The following is a 14,298-nucleotide window of genomic DNA, read 5'->3' on the forward strand; positions in this document are numbered from 1 at the left end:
CTGTAGGTAATATATTTAGTACAATTCAAAGCAAGTGACCTCATAAATTTGTTCTGATGAAAGAGTTTGGGGAGGACAGCTTTTACAGATATATTTTCATGATGAGATTGGACCTTGAATAATTGTAGCATCTCTTGAGACCATTCTTCAATAGATTCAGATAAATTATTTGGTTCAGTTAAATAGTTTGGTTCAATAACGTTAAATACATCAAGCCTTTGTATGAATTTTGTGTCTGGTGCAATGGTCTTTATTTTATCATACGACTCTTGCCACACACTATAAAAATAGCAGATATTTTTCGAATTTTATAAAATATTTTTTTACGATATTGAATGATTTTCGTTAAAAATCTTGTTTTGCCAGATATTGATGGCCCACAAAGAAACGATCTGAATGTAGAGTTTGCTCTTCTCAATTTTAAAATACAACTAACTCTAAAATGCCTCAATCCGTTGAATAAATATTAATTTCTATGTTTGAGAATACAAAAATTAAGAATTATAAATGGTTTCTTTATTGGCAAAAATTCACTACAAAAAATATAATGACATTCGAATATCACATTTATTTTTAATATCACAGTAGGCACTTGGGAAAACAACAAACATTTTTATTTAGATAAAATAGACACTTAGGAGAGAAATAAACAGCGACACGATATAAAAGTTCTTGAAAGGGGACCTTGGAAAGCACGGTGGTCGTCTCGGTAGCTAAAGGACGGAGCTAGGCAGTGGCAGATTCCAGGTAAATAATAGTATAATATTAAACACTTTATGTCAAGATATAGAAAAATGTACCGACACATAAAAAACAACAATAAAAACTCTGCCTTACACGGAACAAACATACACATGTAAAAAAAAGCACTGGTGGAATGAAAAAAAGAACCCCGTCCCACCTACTACTGAATTTATTCCAGACCAAGATGTTGCCTGTATTTGACAAATTCATCTCGGTTCGAAGTAAAGTAGTGTCCACTTTCCCACCATCCGCGCACACACTGACTTTTTCCGATATGGAATTGGGATTTTTCTCTAGTCTAATCATGTAGTTTTTAAATTTTAAAGAGCAAATTGCCCTGACTCACTCTTGGAACTAGATTATTTTCTACACAGTTTCTATAAACAGTTACACCAAAATTCTCCTTGAGAGTATTGGTACTTTCTTAGAGAGTGTGTGAATTTTCTCATCGTGTGTTTGCACAGAGTACACCTTCGAACCTGCAAGAACAGCGTGGAAAATCATCACTCCGCGTCTCAGATTTTACAAATAAAACTTTATTTGGGCATGGTGCTTAACTAGCTCCCGGTAAATGGACTTTCCAGTGGGTAAAGTCCATTCGAAAGCTAATTTCCCAAATCATCGTATATAGTGTCTGTTTTAACTTTTAACAGTAGGGAATCAGTGTCTCCATAATATACTTGAGCTTCCCCTCCCTCAGCTATTTGAGCCTACACATATTTTAATGAAATTAAGACACGAGTTTTTTTTTGGAACATATAAAATGGCCACGCCAGTGGCAATATTTTTATTTAACGAAATTTTCTTTTTTCTTTTCTGTGTAAAAGGACAATATTTGAGCCTATGCTGGAAAACAATGTAAAGCTCAGCTCAACAGTAATTTAAGCACACTCCTTTGAGTCGCTTTCAACGTCACAGCAACTGCTATTCCGTACGCTCTCGCACCTCTTACCGAAGGCTGAACTGAAAATGAGCTTAATGATATTTTTTTTCAACCTTCGTTGTGTGCTTAAGAACTTTTAATGACGGAGGTATCACTAAAATTTTTCATGTAGGGCTATTGGTCAGATTATTTGGCTTTATGAATCTTTGTGACCTTGAAACTGTTTCCTAGCATCCATCTCCAAAGAACTTGGTGTAAAAAAAAATATTCTGTTTCGGACGAAGGTCGGCAATTAATTTTTTTTTTGAAGGTTTCCAGAACATACCCCCATCCCTTAACGTAGACTCAGGGGGTAATCAGACACCGATCTGTTTTTACACAGGAAAATAAAATTCTTTACCGAGTCATGGAGTTCAAAAGGCATTTCACTATCAATTTCAAAAACTATCCTTGTGGCCCATTCATCTCAACAGTGGCAATATACGGAAAAATTTGGATCACAAAGACTGTTAAGCCATTTATACTTCCCACATGACAAAGAGTAGTGAGAAATTACCGACATATGAAATAAGTTCATATTATTTGCATATAAAAAAGTTAAGGCTGAATACTGAAAATAGAGAAATTGTTATTTTTAAATAAAGGAAGGTTGGGGACGATGAAAAATATGCATTTAAATTCAATAATAAGAACTATTTATAAGTAAAAGTATAAAATATTTAGGCTTTATCTTATCGGAAAATGGAAGCCTAAGGAGTCATGTTGATGAAATAATTAAGAGAGGTAGGGTGGCCATGTCAGCTATATTTAGAAACCCGACGATAATGGGGATCAAAAACCTAAAAATGCATAAAAGAATATTTAACACAAAAATTTTACCCGTGATAGAATATGGGGTGGAGAAACGGTACAGCAACTGGAGTCCCTTCAGCTCCAGTATTATAAAAGAGTGTTTGGTCTACATCAGACAACTCATTCACAGATTCTGAAAGGTGATATGGGCCTGTTTTCTTTAAAGCTACGTAGGTATATTTTAATGCTTAGATTCTGGTTGAAGTTAACTAAGAGTAATGAAGATAGACTAGTAAGAGTGGCATATGAAGAGATGTTGAAATGTGGTTTAAAAACCTCGTGGCCATCCCAAATTAAATCATTACTAGAAAAAGTAGGAATGCCTTATTTATGGAATATTGGTCTTTGCTATCGCGATGTACCAACAAATTTAGAAAGCCAGGTACGATTTATATTAGAGAGTCAGGAAATTCAGCATTGGCAAGGGCTGGTTCTTGGTTCTACAACCCTACAACATTATAATCAGGCAAAACCTAGTTTTGGGGAGGAAGTTTATTTTAAATTTAATTTACCGGCTATGATTCTACGTCGTTGGATTCAGCTTAGGGCAAATTGTCTTCCAATCCAGAACAGGTAAAAAACGTTCGACAAAAATAAAATGATAGTTGGTCCTGATAGGCGGTATGTTTGTCCCCTTTGTAAAGATGATGATGAAGACTTGGATCATTTTCTCCGGAAATACCTGGTGCTCTTGGATTTACGGGAAATTTATTTGCATGGTATTAATTTGATACTTCCGGGTATTCTACAAAATAGTAACCCAACCACAATATTTCGAGTGGGAGTATATATAGATAAATCTTTATTAAGAAGAAAAAGTTTTATATGATTAATTTCTTTTGTAGTTAGATTAGGTACTTTTTGCGTTGAATTCTGTTTTTTTGTGCGTGTTCGTACTGTTGTTAATTTCCTTGCTTGTTTGTTATTTATTTATATTTTTGTGTGTATATGGCCCATGGGTTTTTGAAATACACTTATCTATCTATCTATCTATTACGAAAAACTATGTCAAATTTTTCACCGGTGCGTTTTCCGGTCGGGTCAGTTTCCATGATACGATTCCCATGGAAAACATACCCTCCTCTCAAGTACTTCTCTACAAATAAGTTCTTATTCACAGCGGTGGTCAAACCTCTTTTCTCTTTGCTAATTTTAAGAATTAAATCCCTTACACGTTAACAAATATATATGTCCTTACGCATTAACAAATCATGTATTTCATCATCTGGAGAGCGCTGTTTAAGGAGGGGAAAACTATTAAAATCATTGCTTTTCTGTGCTTGAATTCATAGACTTACAGATTTGAGGGGAAAAAATAGGAATCTAAAGAACGGATCATATTCGAGCACGTATTATAATAATGTTTTGTTTACCATTTTAAATCTAAATGTAGCAGCTTCTAAGAAGATTTGGGTAAGATATTATAAGAAATAGAACCATCCATCATGTGCCATATTCAACCTCAGCTCTCTGCAAACGTGCCAACGCTGGCAGTATGAATTTCAAATCGTAGTTGGAATTGTGTATGTTAACCGGTAGAATAAATATTGCTTAATACTTAAATTACAAGATTTATGGGCCAGTCCGAGAAAGTTATTACCACGATAAATTAAGATTGTGTAAATGATCATGAGCGTGAACTGGTGTCTGCCCAATACTCTCAATAAATTTCAATTTAGACACTGAATACATTTTCTTATTTTTAATGGCCAACTCGTCATCTGATTAAAGGGTCATTGGATAGGCTGTATTGCCCACCTATGAAATTGACTAATTATGAGTTTTAATAAGTGCAATCATGGCTGCAACCACAAAATCTTTCCCGCCCAATGCTTCAAAAATCTACCAATTGCATCGTATTTCTCGAGTCTCTTTTTCCATATGCAAAAGAGGCAGCAATGGCTTCATGTTCTTTGACACTATTTAAATTTGATGTATCATGTCCATCTCTGAGTTTGTCCTCGTAAACTAACGCCATCTTGTTACTAGTGAATTCTAAAAGTTCTTGAATCACAAGATGGCATTGTCGCCCGAAAATGTCTCCACAGATTGATACTCATGACGCTTATAGTGCTTAAAAGAGTGCTTTGATATTAATTTGGTGTGGAATCTAGACTGACACATTAGATAATAGTAGCTTGTCCCTCTCCCCGAGAAATATGTACTATAGAAAAAATGTGGAACTGAATTAGCCTCTTTAGCAAGCTCGAAAAGAAGTCATACCCAGTGTTTCACTGATTCAATGGACGGAGCCCTCACTGAATATGCTACCCTCTTTTTATCCTTACATTTCCCTCCTCAAACTCTGTATCATACTGTAAAATAGTAGCACCAATCCTTATATGCTCATTGGCCCGCTTAAAAATATTTACTCCTTTAAGTGTTACTGATATTGACCATTTAAACAGTTAAAGTTTACCTTAGGAAAATCTGCCCCTCTCTGGGCCCATTTACTGCCAAATCACCCAAATATACCCTACTAGTACCCTTTTGCAATTTGTTGTGGGCTGCTATCACAAATGCGTTTTAATGCCGTTCCTTACTTTCAGTTTTTGTGAAGAAGAAAATTGTATTTATTTAATTTTTACCATAAAATACACTTCATTTTAAACAAATCGTACGTAAAAATAAGTTTATTGGCCCTTAATTTAGGGACCCGGCTATTTCTTAATGGCTAAGGACGGCTAAAAATATTTATTTTTTACCTTAAATATGCTTTACTGTAAATAAATCATACTTACAAATAAGTTTATAGGCATTTAACTAATGGGCCTGGCTATCTCGTATTAGCTAAGGACTGTTAAAAAAATGTTGTTTCTACCAGAAAAAACACTTCAATTATACAATTGTACTTACAAATAAATTTATAGGCCCGTAATTTAGGGGTCTTTCTATATAGCAATAGCCAAGGACATCTAAGTTTTTTTTATTTCTTTCATAAAATATACTTTCTTCTGCATGAATCAAATATACAAATAGGTTTATAAGCCCTTAATTATGGGACCTAGCTATCTCATAATATCTAAGAACAGTTAAAAATCATTTTTTCTACCATAAATTACACTTCATCTTAAACAAATAGTATTTACAAATAAGTTTATTTGCCATTAATTTAGGGGTCTGTCTATTTCATAATGGCTAAGTACTGCTAAAAAAAACTTCATTTTTAACATAAAATGCAATTCATTTTTAACAAATCGTACTTACGTAAAATTCTTAATAAAATTCAAAACTTAAATAAAATTCATTTTAATTGGCTTGCTTTCTCTTTTCCGTCTCAATTTTTCACGAGGAGTGGTTAAAAGTAATTGTCCGGGGTATTAAAAGTAATTGTCCGGGGTATTGAATTATTTAGAGAATACTTTCATAGTAAGGGGGCTCCGTGGAGATGGGGTCATATTTTCTGAAATTATTCAAAAATATAGTAAAAAGACAAGTTTTTTTTCTACTGAAAGTAAGAAGTGACATTAAAAATTTAAACGAACCAAAATTATTCTGTCTGTGAATGGGGTTGCCACCTCCTCAAAACCCCTCTTTACTCTTAAGTTTGAATTTTGTTGCAATTTTTAAGAATGACTCCTGAAACACGGGTCGTTTAATTAGAACAGCAAGACGCTCTTTCCAAGAACTAAAAAACTTTAGCGTAAAGAGCGAGGCGTTGAGGAGGGGACAATCCCCTTCATTTAGGTATTAATTTCTGTTCGTTTTAATTTTTAATGTTGCTTTTTACTTTCAGTTGAAAAAACTTGTCAGTCTGAAAACAAGACGTTTTTAAATGTTGGACCATTATCTTCTGGTTTTTTGTTATTTTTGTAATTTTATTTTATTTTTTAATTTTCAAATACACAAAAAAATGATTTTTCAGAATAGGACAGGTGTCATAAGACTACTATTGCCCCAAGTCTAGCTAAATTAGCAGTAAACAAGTTTCATCTTCCTCAATGAGATGATTTTGCATATTTGAACTGTTTTGTATTACTTTTCTATTCTAAGTTCGACAGCTAGTTTAAAGATTTTGTCAAAAAACAAATAATTATCTAATAACAATAATATCTAATAAATAATAATATCTACAAATGTAGATAATTTTGTTACTTTGTTATACTTTATAATAAAAATTGTTTTAGTAATAGCATCGACTTTTCTGATTCCCTGCTTTCTTTAGTTTGATTTATTGAAAAAGTAGATGTATTATGTTTTTACTGTTTTCTGTTTATTTGGTTTTGAAATTTGAAAGTAAATAATCCGCAGGGGGGTCTGAGGTATATTTTTTCATGAAAAGGGGCGGTTGAAGAAGTAAGTTTGGGAAGGACTATGTTAGTTAAAGAACAAACGCGACACAGATGGGCCTATTTTTTGGGGAGAAATACCTCAATCATCTCTGATCAAGGTTAAGGCAAAAGAAAAGACAACATTTAAAAAATAAGTATTTTGATGAAACTTGTATGATGTTGATTTTTTTTAGCTAGATGGCGTTGGTTATTGTTCTCATTTTCTCTTATCATTTCCTCTTTTGGTCACAGAGAGACGTCTGAACTATTTAGACCCTGAAAGGTCTAACTTAATAATTTGAGCCGTTTTTTAGATATTAATTTGTTACCCTTTTGACAATATTCATGATAAATGTTCGTTTTGATTTAGTTCAACGTCCGTCTAAATGTTCCTTGAAGGCTTCAGCGTAATGCCCTCTGTTTATTATGTAGCAACAGTTGTAGAATGAGTAGTAAACATTTTTAAAATGAAATAATAAATATCCTGTGATCTTTCTTTCGGGAAAAAATCATATTTTTGTTTATAAGAGTTTGAAACCTTTACAAGAGGATTCTCTGATACCCTGGGTCTGATGGTGAGATTTTTATAAGGATCACTTGATGCTTTAGGGTTATTTCCCACCTTTTTCAAAATCAGGCAAATTTTTTGAGGTTCCAAGTAGGCATCCTTTCCATTTTTGTTGTGGTTGATTGAAATTGTATCTGTAGTTGCTAATCAATATGGCTAAGGCTTGTAAGGCGTTTTTTTCAGAAAAAACTACATTTTTAGTACAACAAAATAAAACACATTATAAGCATAAAAGCTAGGACATCTTTGAAGAACTAAAAACGAAGGATGGCCAAAACGAGCTTTTTTTAGGTTGAATTTTAGAGCTGAGAAGTAATTCCTAACGAACTCTGTGGAATCGAGATAATTATTGACCCTGCTTTGCTAAAATTCTTTTCTATTCTTTCACCGTCCAAGCGCATGACTAACGACATTATTTTTTTTTTGCAGATCAAATGAACTCATGCTTTTACTTAATGGTTGTTTTTTGTTCTATTTTGAAAATGTGCTAATTAATATTTAGTGTCTCATAGATTAAGTTTTGTTCGTGTTAAATGTCTTGACGATGCAAAATTCTTACCCACTTTTTAACTATGCAGTTCCCGTTCCCTATATGATGAGTTCTTCTAGCTATTTGCTTGTTCTATAGCTCCCTTTTTAACATTTTGTATCTTTTCTAAACTTTCTAACCTGACCGGAATTCCTTAGCCTTTCCGTGTCTTAAATACAGATTATACTGTACTTTTCTAGGGCTTTTCGGTTTCATCTACCAGTTACTTAACTCAGTAAAGTTCTGTTTGCTGCCCAATGCTTTGTTCTTGCCTAGCAAAAGACAATAAGATCTTTTTGATGATTTTATTGTCCTCCATTCTTGTTTAGTATCAACCAATGATCCTCTAGTGAGGACATCTTAGTAGAACTAAAAACGAAGGATGGCTAAAACAAACGCAGATTTTAATTTTGTCCTCTATATATAGGGTCGGTTTTAAGTTTTAGAGCTGTTCTTTTTTTCTTTTTATCACTTTTTTCCTTGTCTTGTATCTCCAATCGATTGACGTCCTTTTCCTTTTCTATGTTGAATTTTAGAGCTGAGCAGTAATTCATAACGAACTCTGTGGAAGACTGTTTGCTGTTGCCGTCTTTTTGTGTAATGGCGTTTATTTTTACATAAAAAGTCGTTGCAACATAACAGGCATCAAGTAATTGTAAAATTCAAATAAAAATCAAGGGTTTTCAATCTTAAATTCATTAAATTATCCGTGAAATTCTTGCTTTTGCTCCTTTCTCTCCCCTTCTCAAATTTTAAAAGAAACAGAACTCTTTACATTTTTGGAATAAATTATCTTTTTTACTCTCCCCTCACTAAAAGAATTTACTGCTCATCCAAGCTCTTTTACTCCTTTATGACCTGTATGCTCCTTTTGATCCTTATGTGGCCTGTATATTCCTTTTGCTCCTTGTATGGCCTGTATGCTCCTTTTGTTCATTGTATGGCCTTCCTAAGCTAAGAAACCGCTTTTGGATTCTAAAAAAAAGTAAAAATAAAGAATCCAGGACATTTTATTTTTCCTTTATTTTAATAATAATTGAAAAACTTGTTTAAGTAGAACTTTATTATATCGTTTTCTTATAGCTCATCATATACTTACTACTTCATATTCTTAGAGTTAGGTTTTATAGAAGAGACCCAGATAAAAAGATTGAATAAATTGGAAAGACAATCTTGCTCATAATCCTAATTCTAGAATTCATCATTGTTTTTTATCTTAGAAAAAGAAGTGCAGTATCTTTGCGCTCTTTAATCTATACTGCTAAATTAATAGATTAATAATTATAAAATAAATAAAATAGTCTAATACTTCAAATATAATTATAGTGCAGTTACTTGGAAAAGCGATTCTTTCAGTTTGATTACTTACAGGAGTGCATTTATGCTCGTAATTTTTAAAATTGTGTCTTCTTTATGATGAAAAGAAAGCATAATTTTAATTTGATTGATTTTTTCTTTTTGAAATAGCATCGTATTTGTGTATAGAATCGGTGATAGAATCTTTTGTGTTGGTGATAGAATCGGGTAAACGGAGAAGTGTTCAAAGCTGGAATACTTGTCGTTTTTTGATGGGTATCTCTAAGTTCTGTTTTGAAGGCCAGAGCAAATTTCCAACATAGAAACGCTAATGAAAATACTATAGAAGAATCTCAACTATGCTACAAAAGAACTCTACAGAATTTTAACGAAAAACTAGGAGTGTCCTGCAAACCACTCTTAAATATTGCCGAAAATGATCGTTGAAAGAGGGTTTTTTTATAGATAGGTATATTATTCAAAAAACAAATTACTCTACTTCTTGTCTAATTCTTTTTTTTCTTTTATCCTGTGATGATTGTTCTATTCTGAGATAATTTAAATGTAAATCCCTTTAATGTTTCCTCTTTCTTTTCTCTTATGGAAAATAAATTTGTTGCCATCATATATTTCTTACAGTTATCCTACATTTTTTCACTATTATGACTTTTCTAACCTATATATACTCAAAAATTCCAATAAATAAAATCGGATGTGGCAACAATAAATCCTTTGCTATGACATTTTAGATTGTAATTTCAATGATTTTTTTCAATTTATTTATGCTACCCATAATTGTAATGATTGTCACTTGCAGACGAAAGTTTTTTGACTTTCACACCATCTCTTAGTAACAGCTCCAGCGATTGAGCATTAGCAAAACTTTGTTTTACAGCACAAGAGCTCCTGAACCTCAAAGTGTCTTCGACTCCAGGGCACTCTTTAAAAAGCAAAACATCAAAGTAAGCGTCGAAATAGACAGCAAGCTAAGGTACTTACAAGCGATGACTTTTGCAGTAGCATTTTCTAATATGTTTGGTATGACATTACAGAAATCTGTGGAGACGGTTTTATCCAGCTTAATCACTAATTTTTCCCGATTTGCCTAGACACTAGTCATTGAATCATGACCAGAAAGCTTATCAAGTAATTTTTTACACCTTGCTGGATTTTTCACTTCAGCAGGTAACTTGTTTATTGCGACAGAGTCATCATGTTTATTGTCATCAGAGATTATAGAATTCACCATCGCACCTGATGAAAGCTTAGGAAAGTATTCAATGTAACCAGCCAACTGAGTCGAAACGACATAAAGAAGTTGCTCACACGTATTACCTTTAGATGAGGGGTGAGAGTAAGTCATTTCTGGAATATAGGGTACATCGGCTGGGTGGTAAACTATGAAATTGGGGACATAGGTAGTATTAGCATGACATTTGCTGAAAGGGTCAAAAATGTTTTCAGATTATTCAGTTTTGCATTAGTTCCTAACCACTTAAAGACCCAGTCATTTGCTAAAATCTTATTTCAAAGATTATGCTTCACTTTGAAAATTTCAGTGCTATCAAAAGAAGCCAAACCATAACGGATAATGTCATCTTTATTAATTCCCGTGTTAAAACTCCTTTGAACAAAATTCAGCATCGGGGAAATTATCAGTTTATCTTGATTGTCCGTTTCTCGCATAGCTGAGCTCATAGGTTATTATTGGCTGCATAGAATCATATCTATTTCTTCTTTATAAATTGTCTGGAGAGCTAGGTTAGCTAGTCTTCAAGGGTAGAAAAGCTTCTACCTCCTGGATATAAGTTTGGTGGCACGTCTTTCAAAACTGTTGTATGCTTTTTTTAATATAGGAAGGATATAGAAATTATAGCTTCGAGCTTAAAACCAACAAGTCCATCACACGGAAGGCTTATGGCTTTAGGAGACGAATTGGAAAGGTTATACTTAACTAGCCACAGATTTCTTAGCATGGGTGCTGAAATTTAGTTCACCGTAAATAAAATATCTCACTCGTTATTCACAAAGAGGATTGGATGGCTTCAAAGAAAATAGAATTGACAAGGATTCATTTTGCTAATATGAATAAATTGACAATTCTTTATATTTAAGTCAAAAAGCCACGGCTTATTTAATCAACCAATTAAAGGCAAGCCGACACATCAATTAAGGCAGGGCTTAAGTTTGACATTTACGATACTCAGGGAACATATTCAGAGACAGAAAACGTTGCAACTCTGGTCCAATATTTCCTCCATCACCATCATCAGGCTTTCCGACATTTTGTATTAGCACTTGGGCTGCCGTTTCAGCCAGCCATTTGGCTGGCTGAGACTAGTAAAATAAATAAAACTGGTAAGTATGAAGCTCTTTGTACCTTTTATAGATGTATAGTCGACTTGTTTTAATGGAATACTATGGTTAACAAAAGCTGCTGGCCTTTGTGTGTATGATTAGCCTATGTTCATTTGTAAGGTGTAATAAGCATTAAGGTAAAATTCTAGTTTAGTGACTTCTTGCTATCTTGGAAAGGGGTTAGGTTAGGAAGGTAAAATTCTAGTTAATTGACTTCTTGCCATCTCAGAAAGGGTTTTTCTTGCTATCTCAGAAAGGGTTTGGTTAAGAAAATTGAAACTTTCAGGGATGAATCTACAGACTAAAGTATGTCCTGGGAAGGTATTTTGAAGCAACTACCTCCACTCCTCCCTCTAAAGTGCCCTGACCTTTGATGATCTTTAAAAATATGTGTGTTGTAAAATTGAAACCTTGCAAAATAGATATTCTGCTGAATTGAAGTACAACAAAATTATTTTCAGCTTCATGACTTGCTCAATTCCATTTTAGGCTAATTGCTGTTATTTCAGTAGAATTCTGAGCCATAACAATATGTTTTTTTTCTTCAAAATTTGGGAAATGTATTTGCATATCTTTAAAACCTTATAAAATGGAATTGAGCAAAGTTCTTTAGCTAAAAACAATTTTGTTGTGCTTCAATTAAGCAGAAGATCTATTTTGCAATGTTGTCTCACTTTTATAACACACATATTTTTAAAGGTCATCAAAGGTCAGGGCCCTGTAGAGGGTGAAGGAGTAGAGGTAGTTGCTTCAAAATGTCTTCCCAGGACATGCTTTAGTCTGTAGATTCATCCCTGAAAATTTCATTTTCCTAACCTAAACCCTTGCTGAGATAGCAGGAAGTCAATTAACTAGAATTTTACCCCAAATTTAGTATTGTTCCTTACTTCCAGTTGAAAAAAAATGTTCCTTTTTCAATTCATCACTGATCAAAAAGCTATCCTTTGGCATTCAACACACAGAAAGATGAGAAAAATAGCGAAGCAAGTAGAATCTAATCAAATTGAGTGAAGTATCTTGGTAGTAAATAATCCAGATACCTAGAACTAATTCAATGAAAAATCTGTAGTATTCTATTTTAAAATATATTAACAGATTTTCAAATCTTATAGATACTGAAGGACATGAAAATGGAAAACTTCTACTCTAACCAATAATACACATTGCCAGAGGGATCCAAATTAATACCCGTATTGCAACCCATATTACAAAAAAAATATAGGGATACGCACTTCAATAAACCGTAAACGAGTGTCTGGGTTTATTCTTCTGTCAAAATGCAGTTTTTGCTGCTTGAAACTGATTTTGGCACACTCCCTCCCCCACGCATTACCCAACTTTTCTGTGCAAAGTAAAACCTGATTTTACCCCTTCATAAGTTTGGCCTAATTATAAAATTGGGATAAAAAGTCAAACTTTAGCATAAAGAATGAGGCATTGAGGAGGGGGCAACCCCCCGCAAATACAGAATAATTTCTGTTTGTTTTCAGTTAAAATGTTATTCCTTACTTTCAGGTGGAAAGCTTGTTTTTACTTAGTTTCAGCTCGTTTTTTAAGTAATACTAAAAAGTAAATCTTAAAAAATAAACCCACAGAAAATGCCTGAAAGTAAAGTTCTTCCCGCGAAGAATTCCATCCTTGCTGAAAATCCCCCAGAAAAATTTCTCAAGGGCAATTCCACATGAAAAATTCTCCTTAGCATAACTTAACTTGAAAGACTTCATTTCTGATCGTTTTTCAAATTAAGTTGGAAATTCCCCTTCCCGGCAATAATTTTTCACAGAAATTCCACCACTCCCAATGGATAGTTGCACCCGAGAAATATTCCCCCTTGGAGAATTTTTCCTATGGAAAATTCCCCCATTGCAAATTTCTCCCACAGGAAAACCCTCTAAACAATTCTAACCTCGCTAAAAATTTCCCCAAGAACATCTTTACACGTAACATTTAGTCGGCAAAAATAGTGACAAATAAAAATCATAAAGGAATTCTTGCCAATCCCCCCACTTTTTCCAGGAAATTTTTTCTAGAAAGCACAAGTACCAATATTTTTGGCACAAAAATATTGGCACAAGTACCAATATTTTTTTCCAGTCTTCACAAAAAAATTATATGGTACATTTCTGGCACTTGCGCAGGGGGGGGGGCCTTCGGGTCCCCCCCCCCAGAAATTTTATGAAATGTTTAATTTCCCTCTGGTTTCTTGGGATTTCTGGCAAAAGTAGGATGTATATTAAGAATCTAGATACATGTATGAAGCCTTTTTTGGGACTTCACAGCATGTAATTATCCGATCAAGTAACTGCCCAATTATTAACCCATTTTCTGCCTAACATTTTACCCTCTTTGAAATAATTAGCGGTTGTACTGTTTTTTTTTTTTTTTTTTTTTTTTTTTTTGTAAAGAGTTTGATTTCCACAACAAAATAGAATTATCCTTGATATTAGGGCGTTTATCCCCCCCTTTCAGGATAAAGTACAACTTTTAATGGGTCAATTTTGGAAACTATCATTTTTTTATTGAAATAAACGTTTTCACAATAGAAGAACTACCCCCCCCCCCCCAGCACCCATATTGCACTGTTAACCCTAAAATTTCCTTTCAGTAGGATATAATAGATTAATCTCTAGTTCTAAATCGCTATGAACATAACCTGAGTCTAAAACGTACTTTTGAGGCTTCAGTCTTCTTCCCCCCATCGGCTACAATACTACAGATTAAAGTTAATCTGTATTGTCCGATATACTTTTTTTTTGCATTTAATTAGTTTCTAAATAAAAAAAAAGGGGCTACTTTG

The 14,298-nt window shown here is 33.5% G+C and overlaps 2 protein-coding genes across 7 annotated transcripts in view; one reads left to right on the plus strand and one right to left on the minus strand.

The window, feature by feature from the left end:
- Positions 1 to 14,298, minus strand: part of LOC136037695 (uncharacterized) — a gene marked incomplete in the record, with an annotated part of 547,833 nt that overhangs the window by 433,301 nt on the left and 100,234 nt on the right.
- The window catches only part of LOC136037698 (uncharacterized), a 59,354-nt gene that overhangs the window by 25,295 nt on the left and 19,761 nt on the right, over positions 1 to 14,298 (plus strand). The window lies entirely within an intron of this gene.

This window comes from Artemia franciscana, chromosome 17 (assembly GCF_032884065.1).
Source record: "Artemia franciscana chromosome 17, ASM3288406v1, whole genome shotgun sequence".
Taxonomy (NCBI): Eukaryota; Metazoa; Arthropoda; class Branchiopoda; order Anostraca; family Artemiidae; genus Artemia; species Artemia franciscana.